This window comes from Augochlora pura, chromosome 1, assembly GCF_028453695.1.
Source record: "Augochlora pura isolate Apur16 chromosome 1, APUR_v2.2.1, whole genome shotgun sequence".
In the NCBI taxonomy this organism is placed as follows: Eukaryota; Metazoa; Arthropoda; class Insecta; order Hymenoptera; family Halictidae; genus Augochlora; species Augochlora pura.
In genome coordinates, this window is record NC_135772.1 from 19,618,859 (window position 1) to 19,633,508 (window position 14,650).

A 14,650-nucleotide genomic window follows, 5' to 3' on the forward strand; every position below is an offset into this window, starting at 1 on the left:
ATTTAAAATTACACAGAACTTTCACCGTATTATAAATATGGTGAAAAATTGAATACAGAAATCGTAAAATGCCATAAAGAGATCGGCGAGGCGACGAGGTCTCGGTAATTTAGGCGTCCGTAGGCCGAGTAGCATCGGCATCGAAAGTTCAAGCGGGAAATCGCGGCACGCGTGTTCTATTCTTAGCGCGGGAATAATACCGCGGGAAAGGCGAGCCGCGAGTCTCGGTCATACGGCGGCGTGTCCTATCAGCCGTCGATAAAGCAGAGATTCGAGGGGACGTCGACGGACCAAGAGCGGAGGCTGCGTGCCGGGTGGTTTTATTGCGAAGAGGAGACACGGAGACTGGTATTAGGGTGTCCCGTAAGTTCTTTTCGCGCCGCGCCATCATCAATAATATGCTCAAGCACACAATATATATAAAATTCCTTTTCCTTCGAAGAAAGATCGAAAAAATTCTAATCGTAGTAATTGTTAAGAAAATGGTAAGGGGTTGATGTATCGACAGAAATCTTTGTGACGTGGCAGAGTCGTCAAAATACGTCAAAGGGTTAACAAGGCTTCCTTAATAAGGCTTCCAATAAATATATAATAATAATTGATAATAAATAAATCAAGCTTAGGCAGGAAATATCGTCTATTAATTTCGCATTCAAAAATGATTTATTTGTTATGTTATATTACGTATGGGGCGCCCTAGTATTTCGAATTTCGTTCGGCGAGAAGGCAGAGAGCCTCGTCGGTTGTCTCGTCCGCGCGACGATGACGAAACCGTGCGGCGCACGAGGAGAGAACTCTGGACTCCCGACGTGTCCGGCATGGTGGGAGCGGCCCGAAGGCCGGGCGTTTTGTAACCCGGCCGACGACGACGTGCCGGCCACCGGAACGCCTACGACGAAAAATTTCGGCCCTGCTCCGACGTTCGATTAAGCAACTTTTATATTTACGGTTCCTCGTTCTTCCCAACGCGCGCCCGTCCGCCCCCTCACCCTCCGCCGCTGCCCTGTCGCCGGCCGACTATTTCTTCATGGTTTGCTGTACGCAACGAGGCCGACTTCTGCGCTCGAAAGGCTCCGTTAAATGCTCGCTTTATTTTACGGTCTTCATGGCAATTTGTTTAAGAATTTTGGAAGTATATGTTGGTATATATAAAATTAGGAAACATAAGATAGCGAATTTTTATTGGATATTTTATTTAGCGAAGAAGGCGTTATTTTATATTATAGTATTTTTGTGTTATATTATATTGTATAATGTATTATATTATGTAATAATATATGATGTGGTATATTTTATTATAATATATATGATCTGATATATTTTATTATAATACATGGTATGCTATAATATTGTTGCGACTATATTATAGAATATTACAATGTAACAATAGAACATTTACATTCTGATTTTTAAAAAGCATTATTGCAACACAGTATGTACACAGTTTTTACCGGAAGAAGAATTCGATTCGTATTCGTTAGAAACAATATAAGAAATTAAAATCCACGAGGCTGGGACTGTTTTGCTGTTGGCATAATAAAGTATTAACGTCCCGAGGTTAGAGTTGAAGGAGTATCGCGCGCTACTTTTAAATAATGCAGCTCTCCATCACGCGCGATGCTACAACACCGGGAGCGAACTCAATCCTCTTCTAACCCTGCTAGAGCGAAATCATGTTGCGCGGGCACCGTATTATCTCTGTCTGCCAATTTTTTCGCAGACGTCATTTCTCGTACCATAGCTGCGTTAATCAAATTTTTCTCATTATTAAGAATCTTTATAATAAAATTCTAATCTTTATACTAAAATTCAAATAATCCATACTAGCTTTAAACAAATATTAAAAATATTATTTCAATATTTCTCCTCGCTATAACTCAACCTTTCCATTGCGATTTCAACCCTTTGCCAATTCATATACTATATTCAAAATTGCATTGTTTATATAAATTTATATGTCACATATTTTCTGATTACAGTAACACGATAACCTCAACGAGAGAAAATCGACGGCACCCGAATCGAGGAAACGTTCTCGCGGCGACGATCGCGGGAGAGCAGCTCCGCGTTGGCTCGCCGCGGAAATCGATGTAAGCCGACGCTAAATATAATTACCGTTCGCGCATTAAATTTTCAGCCGGCATCGAGCTTCTGGTTGTCGCTCCCGATACGAGACACCGATTCAACCCTATTATTTCTGCTCGCCCCGATCCGCCGGTTTAAAAACGTCTCTCTCATCTCGCCGTTTACGAAATTCCACGGGAAAACGCCACTTCTTCCTCCATTTTTGATTCCTCGACTTCCGCTTCTCAAATCATTTAAATCGTCAGAAACGTACGGATTTTAACCCTTTTTACTGTAACAAGAAATATCTAATATTATAGAAATTGATATTTTCAATTCGTCAGGGGGAATCCTGAGATCATTTGAAACAACTTTTTCCTTTACAGAAATCGTCTCCGAGGTGTTGTTAACGAGTTATACGCGAGAAACGGTGACCAATAGGAGGCGAGCTCCGCTGGCGGCTGAGAGAGCGCCAGCCGCGCTAGACTCTCATTGGCCACTGTTTATCATTGATATCTCGTGAACGAAGCCTCGTAGAACAGTTTCGCAAAGGAAAAAGTTGTTGCAAATGACCTAAGGAAGATATTAGTTCGAGAGATTCTTGGATATTCTGTATAGTGATTGATATTAATTAGTATATTTCACTATATCAAATAATATGCATCTATGCAACATGAAGAGCTAAGTCTCTTAATTTTTATTTAAATTCGTAAAATTTGCAGGAAAAAAAGCAGAATAATTAACCCTTTATATTACGATTTCCTTTTTATTTAAAATAAATAAAAAGACGTCGCATTTGAGACCGGTCTACTCAAGAAACTAGGAGATTTGTATCAATGACCCAGAATTCCTAATATTTTTAACTTAAAAATATAAACCCCCCGTATCGATTTCCCATAGAAGGAAACGACGGAAGAAACATTGTAATCCGAGCGTGGTACAGTTAATCGACTACCATGAAAAATTGAACTGTTTTCGGAGCAGGCGACGATCTAATAGCCGACCACGGCGAAACACCTATTTTCGTTACGCGGCCGCTGTCTACGGCTCCGAATTTCTGTTTAAGAAGAAGTTAATTAAAAGTCTCCGGGGGTAGATTTTAGGATCGATCCGGCACGCGAGAGGCGGGCGGGACCGGTTGGACAATGAACGGACGCGAAAGGCCGGGGACCAGACAGACTTATTAAAATTCGTGTCCCCCCTCCACCGATTGTTCTTCGTTTCTGTTCGAAATTTCATTCTATCGTTTCTCTCGCGGCTTCTTCCAGTCAACAGTGACACCACTTTTGTGGTACGCGTCGATCAATTATTATTTTTCGTGTATGTCGACGGTTATCCCAACATCCCCCTCGAGCGACATCAATTTTGAATTATTGACAGCGATTTCGACGGTGATTGTCGCGCCGAAGAGGAATTTTAAAATGCTGCGCTAACGCTGTCTTTTATTCCACTGGATCTCCCGGATAATATAGTGACCCTTTCATACTAACATTGTTAAAGTGGTAACGTTAAAATACAGAGAATTCTTTCTCTTAGAATTTTCATTAGTTTATTTATCACATTTTATTATTGGATTATATTGTATTATATTTTCTGTTATATCATTTTTTATTTTACTATTTTTTTTCATTATTATATTTTCTATTATATACTTCCTTATTTTACTATTTACTTTTACTATTTTATTTTATCATTTTATTAGAATAAATATATTGTTCAGTGAAACCACCCCTATTTTAAATACAATACATGCTGGAACAAAGAAATCCATTAAATCAATTCCTAAAAAAGATTCTTTACAATTTCAACAATTAAAAAAATAAAAAAAGCAAAAGTAAGAAAATCGTCAAAATTCTCTCAGCGTCAATTTTCCAAAAATTCGCGTCAAATCCACGGAATTCAGAATCCAGGGTGTTCGTTCGTTTTTAAGTTGTTGCTTTCGCCTCCGACTGCCATTTCTGCCTCGTAAAAGAATTTCCATCTCGAGAATTTTGTATCTCGAAGCACGATCTCGCGAGGTTGTCGTCGCCATCCCTACCGCGCGGGATTCGCGTCCGTAGAGAGGCCGGGAATAGAAGGTAGCTGCAATATCGGCGATACATCAGGATGTCGAAGAGGGAAACCAATCGTTTCTGGCGGAATTGGGCTCCCGCCCGTGTTGGCACGCGTATATGCCGCGACCGCGAAGGGAACTGGTTACCGACCGTGATTCGGTGAACGCGGAAAGTTCCCCAAAGAGGACCGTCGTAAGGCGGCTGGTCTCGACGCAGCAGACGGCGATACGAAAATAGTGCGGTGCGCGGTACGCGGCCAAACCACGGCGGCAACCCCCTTTCGCGCTCGCGCTTGCCACTGACACGCTAATTATGTTTCCCAGCAGGAAAATCTTCCCCACCATGCCACCGCCGACTATTCTAATTTCAAATTACACCGTCGCCGCCGTTTAGCGGACAATATGATCGTTGCCTTAGCTACCGCGTTCGGTAGCGCTACCCCTTTACCGTTACCTTCGATAAACTTGTGTACGATGTTTGCACGATTTTTGATCTCAGAGTGCAAAGGGTTAAGAAAAATGGAGAAATTGGAGCAGTGGCAGAATTGTGAACTTATAGAGATTTTATAGAGATTAGTTGTAGATTGTAGAAATTATAGAATGAATTTGACATAATTAGAGAGGGTAGCGTGAAATTTCAACCCTTTAAGGGTGCGCTTCCTGTTTGATAAACTTGTACACTGGATGTCTTAAAGATGTTCATTTTAGGTCTGAACGTCTTTGTGTCCTCAATAAGACATAGTAAAAACATCCTAAAACTGATGTCTTATAACAGACGTCTTAGAAACGTCCATTTCACGTCCATTTTAGGTCTGAACATCTTACTCCCAAAATGAAAGCCTTTATCCATCAATTCCCCATAACAGACATCTTAAAAACATTTTAAAACACATTCTTGAATTGAACACCATGAATTAAACACCATGGTTAGAATGATGGTTGAATTTGCCCTCTAGTTTCGACCACCGTACATTGTCGATGAAATATTCGCTCGTTGAAAGGAAGCTTAAAAATCTCGTGACATGTTCTAAATTATTGAAACCGCGGAACGTTTTGGGAATCGTTGAATAAGGCCGGGTCGATCTTATCAAATTTTATTCGCAGCGAAATTCGGGGACGTTTATTAAGCCACTATATTTTCACGGAAGGATCGATCAGATTAGTGTTTGAATAATTTTTAAGAGCGAGGCGTTTGATTTGTATTTGGCTCGAAATAAGCAGTTTCGATTTTGTTATTAATAATAGTATGGCTGGTTCGTTTCGGAAATTATATCGACGTTAATTAAATACAATAATAATTATATATGCGAATTATTAGCCTTTTGATGGGAACGTGTAATAACAAGATATTAATATAATTGCAATATAATAACGGAGTAGTATATAATAGTATACATATAGTGATTTATAATAATAATGGACAATGCTGTATAATAATAACAACGAATTATTAAAGTAACAATTAATTTGCGCCTGTGTAAATAGTCTGTGAACACTTTGGCGAGCTGATAATATTTTATAAAACATTAACAATATTACAGAAAAATGTTCTAATTACATCGATAAACTTGACATCATTCTGACCTAATTTTGATAATTTTATAAATAAATTTTCTAATCACACTGATGAGATAACGCAATCAATTTCCTTATCTTACAATACGGATAAGAAAAATTCAAGAAACGTGTCTGAAATAAAAATTATTTAATTAAAATAAATCAGATCCATTTTGATGCTTTTCTTTATTGATTATTAAATTAAAAAAAAAATATAGCGGGGTGATTGCAAGTAAAAATATTGTTCGTGAACCACATTCGCAGTCGGTAGGACTCGAACCTACGCTCCCAGAGGGAATCTGATTTCTAGTCAGACGCCTTAACCACTCGGCCACGACTGCTTCTGCGTTCAATGCTTCTAATTATCAATTACTGCAATTTCAGGGCACACTTTCTGCAGGACATATTCAAAGGATAATTATCCTGGCTCGCATTGAGTTCGGTCCAATACGATGCTTCAGGCGTTTATAATTATTCTTTTATGAATAACTTCGAGAACAATATTTATATTTGTATAATATATTTTATACAAATTATTTAATACTATACATTTAATACTATATAATATGCTGGAATATGGAATAATTTTTATATTGTATTATATGACAGGATTGAAGACGATATAATTTTTATATCGTGTTATAAAAACAGTATAATTTTTATATTGTATCTTACGACACGATAAAAACCCAACTATTGTTTATACTATAATTTATAATACGATAGAAAAGGAAACAATATTTATATAGTATTTTATAAGATCCTTAGAAATGTAACAATTTTTATACTATATTTTACGATGCATCTAAAAACAAAAGAAATTCGTGAACAGAAAAATAAAATTCATCTCTGCAATTTATAAATAATAAAAACAATCTATAAAAATAGAATCAAGTACCATATACATATTCCATTTATTTCTATAAATCTTTATAACAAAACATTATTAAATATAGTAAAAAAGATTCGTAAAAGATACAAAATTATTTATTAAAAAATCCAGCGAACTTCTCCCAGCAAAAAGTAGAGAGAAATTTTTAGATTAATAAGACTGCAACGAAAAATCCTTTCGAATCCTTTTTTTCTCCTACAGTGATTCATTAAAAATTGTATTGCTGCATCGCCTAACGGATCGAGCAATTTGTAATTCCTGTATCGTAGGTGTGAAATCGTCGCGGACGATCGGGCGATCGGTTCCCCCCTCCCCCCGTGTTCCCCGCTGATCGAGAACCGATCGCGTGTACCTCGAACCTCTTCCCGCCGTCGAACTTTTCACGGTTTATTCTCCACGGTGTTCCACTGATCCCGTTTTAGTTTTGTGCTTTTTACCCCCGCGACCTCGTTATTTATAGCGAGACGGGGGGGAGGAGGGGGACGCGCGCGTCGATCCGCCGCGCGGCGCAACGGAAAGGATTTCGCCTCGCGGTGAGAGAGCACGTTGCGAACCGTTTCCAACAATAACCGCATTGTAATGAACGATTCGAAAAAAATAGGGTCAACGGCGTCGCGCCTATCGAAATTTTTCACTCGTCCCTCGCTGCGACCGGAATTGTTCCAATTGTTGCTAAATGTTTATCGGGAATAATGATAGGATTTTCTTAAGGTTGCGATTGTTTATGCAGAAATACCGTGACTTATTTCGGAGAATCGGACGTAGCGATAAAATATAATCGCTCTTATTACTAAATAATAATATTTTATGAAATAGAAATTAACTGTGATCTTTTATTAATTTCTATGAAATATTCTGTTTCACTAATTACGAAACAATGGACTAGAACCGTGCAAACATCCGACGAATAATTATCGTTAATTCCGTAAACAATATCGCGCCGTATCAATAATTAAACGCTAAACAATGTGACCGGGCTATTTTTACGCAAACCTGTTGGTCTATGTTTGTTTAAAAATAATATTGTATGGTCCCGAATTTGATAACGCGCGACCACCCATTGTCGCTCTCGTTATTGTGTCTTGAAACAATCGGTTCTTTCCGTTTAATTGATTCCGTGGTTAATAACCTCGTTGTTCGACGCATTCGCCGCCGGTGTATGATAATTTCCATAAATACCATAGAAAGATACGCGCGCCGCCCCGCGAATAAAACGCGCCCCGTAAATCGGGGATAGGGGTGGTGTGGGAAGGGGTTGAGAGAGAGAGAGAGAGAGAGAGAGAGAGAGAGAGAGAGAGAGAGAGAGTCCGCATAATCACTAGGCCGCGGGTTTGGTTCGATGAATTTGTGATAAATCGGATCATCTCCGATCCGGCTCATTAAAAAATTGGTTAAGGTTTAACGAGCACGATTAATAAACAAGAGAATATTCCCGGCGAAAATGTCTAACGAATAAATCGACGAGATTTTCGACGTTTATGGACATTTATTATATTTTTATTTCCGATGCGGCCAACGTCGCGAAATAAAATTTGAATTTTATCGTTCTCTAATTCACGCGGCGATATTCGAACCGTCTGCACAAATAATCAAATGAATTAATAGGAAATCTGCCGCGAAACTTCGACCATGGAAAATGCAACATTAATTACCACGCGATCGCAAACACGGCGAATAAAACTTTCATTCCGCTGTATTCTAATTCGCCTGTACAAACTTATAAATAAATAAATCGGCGAACGGCGAATCAGCCGTACCCTTACTATAGATGATATAATTTTAAAATATAGATTTCATCTAAATTATTTTAATAGAATTTCCATATACATTTTATGTTTACTGTAACAAATGCATAAATAAATATTCACTCCGGAAAAAGTTCAAGGAACATTATTTTTCAATTTCTTTACCATAGCAACCACGTGAAGCCTGACAAGGCTTCTACCCAATAATAATCGTAATTATTACAATTAACATATAATAATATTTAAATCTAACAAAATTTTCTTACATATATGATATTTAATTATATTTATATTAAATAGGTAAATATATAATATTGAACAGGTAAATACGTAAATTAAATAGGTAAATATATTTATTTATTTATGGGCTCGCGATCACAGGACGAGAGACGAGGGCGCGGGGGTGAGAGATTGACCCAGGCGGCGTACAGCGAGACGGAAAAAGTAGACGTTCCTTTTTTGGGTCATCCGCGCGCGGATAGTCTCCGTTTGAATTTTGCAGGGTGAAAGTACAAAAGCGAAGAAAGTGACAGGGATATATATCCTTCAGCCGTCGCGGGGCTTATGGAAACCCGGCCGGTGTGTGCTCGTACACGCGCGCCGCACCCCAAGACTCGTCTCTCTCTCCTTTGATTCTTTTGTAGAGTTCTCTGATGTGCCTCGCATGCACACAACTTGTCGCTCCCCGTTGTCTCTTTCACTTCGCCCTGATCCCTAACCGAGCTAGACGCGGAGAATCCCGCGAAGAGATTCCGCCCTCTCTTTCCACTCTTTTCCCCCTTTTCTACTCCCCCCCCCCCCCCCCACCACTTTTTCCCTCTGTTTTTTTCTTTTTCGCTCTGTACTCTTTTCTCTTTCCCCCCTCTTTTTTCCTCTCTGTTCTCTTTTCCTATTCTCTCTTCTCTTTTTTTCGCTTTTGCTCTCTATGCTTTCCTAACCTCTCTTCCCTTTTCCCCTATTTTTCTAACCTCTCTTTTCTTTTCCTCTCGCTACTCTTTCGCTCTCTCTTCTCTTTTCATCCACTCTTTTCCTCCCTCTTCCCTTTCCACCCTTTTCTCTTTACCTCTCTCTCTCTCGTTTTCCTAACCTCTCCTCACTTTTCCTAACCTCTCTTCACTTTATTTCTCTCTCTTTTCCTAACCTCTCTTCACTTTTCCTAACCTCTCTTTTCTTATCCTCCCTCCTCTTGTTTCCCGCCTCCACATTTATACTCTCCCCTCCTCGCCCCTCGCCCGAGCACTCCACGTCTCCCTCCCCGCCTCGTTTCTTTCACTTCGGAAACTTTCATTAAAGTTTGTTGCACGGTTTCGAGTGCGCGATATTAAGGCTCGTTTTACGAGATTGTTTGCAAATCAGTTTTTCCGCGCCTGCTTGAATTGCATGAGAGGGAACGGCGGGTGGCGAGGGGAGGCCATGGTGGAGGGGGGGGGGGGAGTCAGGGGCCGGCGCCCTTCTTCTCCGTTCTCTCTCTTTTCTTTTTATTTTTCCACCGGCGCGATCTTAGATAATCCGCATTAGCATAATTGCTTAAACTAAAATTGCAATTAGCACCGGCTGAAACAAATCTGGACTGGGCGACACACGAGTGCCAGATACCTCAGTTGCAGAGAAACAGAGGGAGAGAGAGAGAGAGAGAGAGAGAGAGAGAGAGAGAGAGAGAGAGAGGATGCGCGCTGCAACGGGCGGGGAAGGGTTGGGCCGTTGCACTCGAATCGTATTAATTCACTGCGCGTACATGCTTTATCGCGGGCTTCTGCGGACTGCTATGATTTTCATATTAATCTATCCGCCGTCACGTTAAGCTGCTGTTCCACACTGTTTCTGAAGTGCTGTTCGGGAACGCGGGCCGTCGAGGATTTTTATTTTATCGCGATAGGGGTGAGCTTGTCAAATATCTTTTCTTGATTTTTTATTTGCTCGATTCTGCTGGGATTTTTATTTTATGAATCTGGGTATAGAATCTAGGATTTAATGTTTAATTTACTTTTGATAGCCTTGGTTAATAATTTATTGTAATAATATTAATCTTGACCATGGTCTATAGTTTCATAGAGAAATAAATATATAAAAATGATTTTTATCTCCTTTCTTTTTCTTTTTAATTTTTATCTGTGCTTTAATTTTGATAAGATGGCAATTTTGAGAAAGGAAGTGTAGAGTCTAGGATTTTATGTTTTAGAAATTATGTAATAATACATCAATAATAGATAGTAAATTATTGGCGGCGAAAATTTATGGTTGAAAAGCCGATTTATAGACCACCGTTCGCTAAAATGTGAATCTTGAATCTAATCAGACTTAAATCGATGCGTTGTCAGATACGGGACAACATAACCTAGAAACAGTCGCTTCCAAACACGCATCCGCGCGCTGCAACTTTCCGTATCCAACTTCCCAGCGACGGTGTTCAATTATTTTCATAAAGACGTTAAACTAATTAACCGACGGATGAAATATTATGACAAATAACGAGCGCGCGAGCGCCTGAAAAAAATGTAATTCTTCAAAATGATAAAAAGATCTGTTATCCCGCTCCGAATGAATAATGCATCGTGCGGAAGAAATGCCGCGTGACGTTTTATTTTTGATACCGTAGAATCGCTTGAATATTTAATAGGGCTACCCGGCGGCAAGTGGAATTTCAAATACAAATAATAAAATCGCTGCCGTAAAATGAACATCCAATTATTTAGAAGCGGGGGGTCCCCTCCCCCCACCGGTGCGTACAATGAGGTAAATTTAATTGTATAAATTACTATGAGACTTATTTATTCTGCACGCCGAGACGCGCACGCGCTGCAATTAAAATATTGTATATCGGTTATTATATACGGGCGTTTCCCCCCACTCCTCTCGCGCGTGTATATTTCCATTCTATGAAATTCAATATTTGATGTCGTAACAATTAATGATTCGACGGCGAGCCGGAATCATCGTCTCGAATTAAAAAGTATCAACCGATTGCTTACTGTTCATTAACCTGGGAACGCAAATGGAATACGATATTTTTATTGGTCGACGAATATTATTATAAACGAAAGATTAACGAGGTAATGACCGGTAAACAACGAGCTTAAATTTCGACCTGTTCGCTGCTCCAGCAGTCTGAAAAATCACGTAATATCTATTAACATTGCGTAACGTTTAATTGACGATTATTTTTAATCGAACGAATACTGTAAAATTCAAATTTTATGATTATTAAATTTTGGTGTTCAACTTTCAGTTGCGCGATTTAAATAGTTGGCAACGTTGAATCAATTATGGGACAATTTTTGGTTGTAAGTTATGGCCTTTGGAAAATTATAAAAATCATTGCCAGGAGTTAATGTAATATATTTGTTGTATAATAAATTATATTCAATTCACGTTATTTCAAAGATTGTTCCTCCGGGACTACATCGTCCTCCCCTATATTTATAATAATTAATTATGTACGTTATAATAATTATTATAATATAGTATAACTTTTATATAACAGTTTATATAATATATTCGTCATATACTAAATTATATAAATACATTAGTTAATAAATTACCGAATATTCGAGGATGCACGGTGGTTCGCGAAGTCTCGGGCAAAATCGGAGCAGACGCTCCGTGCCCGACGAAGAACGATCCCCACCGGAAACAGCTATAGTGCTGCGGCATCCGCGCTATAGCCACGCAGCCGACACGAATAACAGAGCGGGGCCCGATGTTCGAATGGGCCCACATGTGCTTCTCGAACAGCTGTCCTTCCTTGCCTCGTCTGCTCCTAACCGGAGGAGCGGAGGTTGCCCGGCGGTCGATTTTTTTCCAACCCGCATATCCTTCGAGTAATATCCCCTTCTCTCCTCAACCCTAAGCTCTCATGCTTGGATCACGAACGATAACATTGTTCTTCCATTTTATATTCTAGTAAAGATTTCATTCCTTGTATTTATATCATTCTTGCGGAATAGAATACAACGCGAATTATAATTCACGAATAAAATACGAAGGGTGTAAAATATGAATAAATTGTTATTCGAATACAATTATATTGGATAAATTGTTCGAATAATATATCGAAAAATTCTTCGAATAAAATTGTATTCGAATAAATTCTTTGAATAAATCGACTAAAATAGTACTCGAATAAATCGAATAAAATACGATACCATAAATCCAACAATTATCCCCAATTACACATAAAATATTATAATAACTATTACCATTACCCGCCATCGATCGAGCAGCAATCAAATCCTCGAAATCAATGTTTCCTTCCTCCCCTATGGAAGATAGAATTAATTATTTATTAAATGTAATTATTAATGCTCGATTAATTACCCCATCCCGCAGAATCGTCATAAAAACGCTAAACCAGAAAATAAAATATTTCAACGAAGGGTATCGAGAAATTGGAATCGATCCCCTGACCTTGCCGGTTGATGCAATTACCGTGCGGCGGTTTCCCTCTTCCATAATTTATCGATTGATCATCCGCAAAGAGGAGGCTTCACGGCGTAGCCGCCGCGGTCGGCGTCGCGAAAGACAAACGCGCAGAAAAATGAAGTCCCGAGGATGGACATTAAAACGCGGCGGCTCCTCTACCTGGGCCGCGCGCGTGTCCAGGTGGCCGCGAAGAGGCGCAGCAGCAGCTGCTGCTGCTCGAAGCCTGCCTTCGTCGTCGCGACGACGCGCCGTGGCGTCCCTCGGAACACGCTCGCGCGCGTCTCGCTCGACGGAGCCCGAGAGGCTCGTTAATTAGCTTAATACAATTATGCCGGGCCGCGGTGGAGATAATGCGCCGATTAATTTGATTGTTTGATGTTTTACTTTAATTAAGGAATTCTTCTTCTTCTAATTATGTCGCGGGTTGCGCGACCTCCCCTCTACGGCCATTGTTCTTCCGTGACCGATGCTTTAAGGACTGCTCGTCGCTTCATGACACTCCCACGTTTCGCGGGATCTAATCTGTTTTTTATTGTTCCGTCACACGGTTGTTTTGTTGGCTGTAGCATGGTCAGGGGCGAGAAAGTAATTAATCGACTGCGAGAATGGAATTGATGCTCGTTAATCGGAATTATAGCGGACCGAATCGTTAATTGACGATGATGAAAGTATTAGGGTGAATTTATCATTGCGATTAAATTCTAGATTTCTTTTAATGTATCCGGAAGATTGTTATTTAATATAGCAGGAATTTAGAAATCTATAAATGCATAATAAAGAGAATTTTTAATAGAATTGCATCGAAATGCAGCTCTTGAATTCCATTGAAAGTATATAATGATTTTTAATCGTTCCTTTCGATCGACTATTGACGACTAACATCAGCAATTAATTAATTCAATCGACCATTCACGATGAAATTCATTAATCGAATTTTTGTGATTTTATTTTTTTTTAAGCACCTTTTTATTTTATATAAAGACTTCGAATTTAGTCCTAAAAAACATTGAGAATTGAACGACGATATATTCCTACGTTTAATCATTTTAATCGACTGAAAATAACGTAAGAATATTGATTAGATTCTTCGAATATTTACAAAGCGCTCGATGCGTGAAACTCGACCGATTATCCAGTCGCGCGCGTTCGTAAACGGCTCCGATGGAATATTCGGAATCGGCGAAGATCGGCGACGAAGCGAACAAAGGAAATGAGCGCCTGTCTTAATTTATGAACGGCCGTTTATTTATGAGCCTACGCCGCCGCCGCCGCCAATGGCGCCGTCGTTGCTAGATAGATAGTATCGGCTGTGCAGCCAGTTAGACGAAACGAGAACTGCGGGCCGCGGCGCAATTAAATCCGTCGTACCTGAATGTTACAGACACGCTGACCGCGCTCGCTCGCTCGCTCGCGAGCGCCCGCCGTTTATGGATTATTCATAAACCGATTGATAATCTTCCCACCGGCCTGGGTTTTATGTCATCCGCGCAAGGTTAATGAGCGGCGGCGCGGCCTGCATCGCCCGGTGTCGTCGAACCGTGGAATCAGAACGTTTCCTTGTCCGCGTTCGGGAGCGACGGATTTCGATCGGGCGCATCTTTAATCCGATTGGAAATTGGCGACGCGGAAGATAGGGGAAATATTTTTGTACAATTTTTGTCATTTTGCAAAAGGTCTAGGAACCATGGAAAAAAAGAAATAAGGGAAATTGAGTGAATATTTTAGTTAGGATGAATATTTGAAGATGAACGTTTTGGCATTCGGTAGTAAGTGTTCTATTTTCGATCATTAAGGTTTGATATTCAATATTCAATATTTAATATTCAGCAGTCAATATTCAATATTTAATATTCAGCAGTCAATATTCAATATTTAATATACATAACCTATAACATAACCATAACAATTTTCAAAATGCAA

At 39.6% G+C, this 14,650-nt stretch overlaps 1 non-coding gene across 1 annotated transcript; it reads right to left on the bottom strand.

The window, feature by feature from the left end:
- Positions 1-5,933: 5,933 nt before the first annotated feature.
- On the bottom strand, positions 5,934-6,015 carry Trnas-aga (transfer RNA serine (anticodon AGA)). The gene has a single exon. It is a non-coding gene; the product is annotated as a tRNA-Ser (tRNA).
- Positions 6,016-14,650: the final 8,635 nt, after the last annotated feature.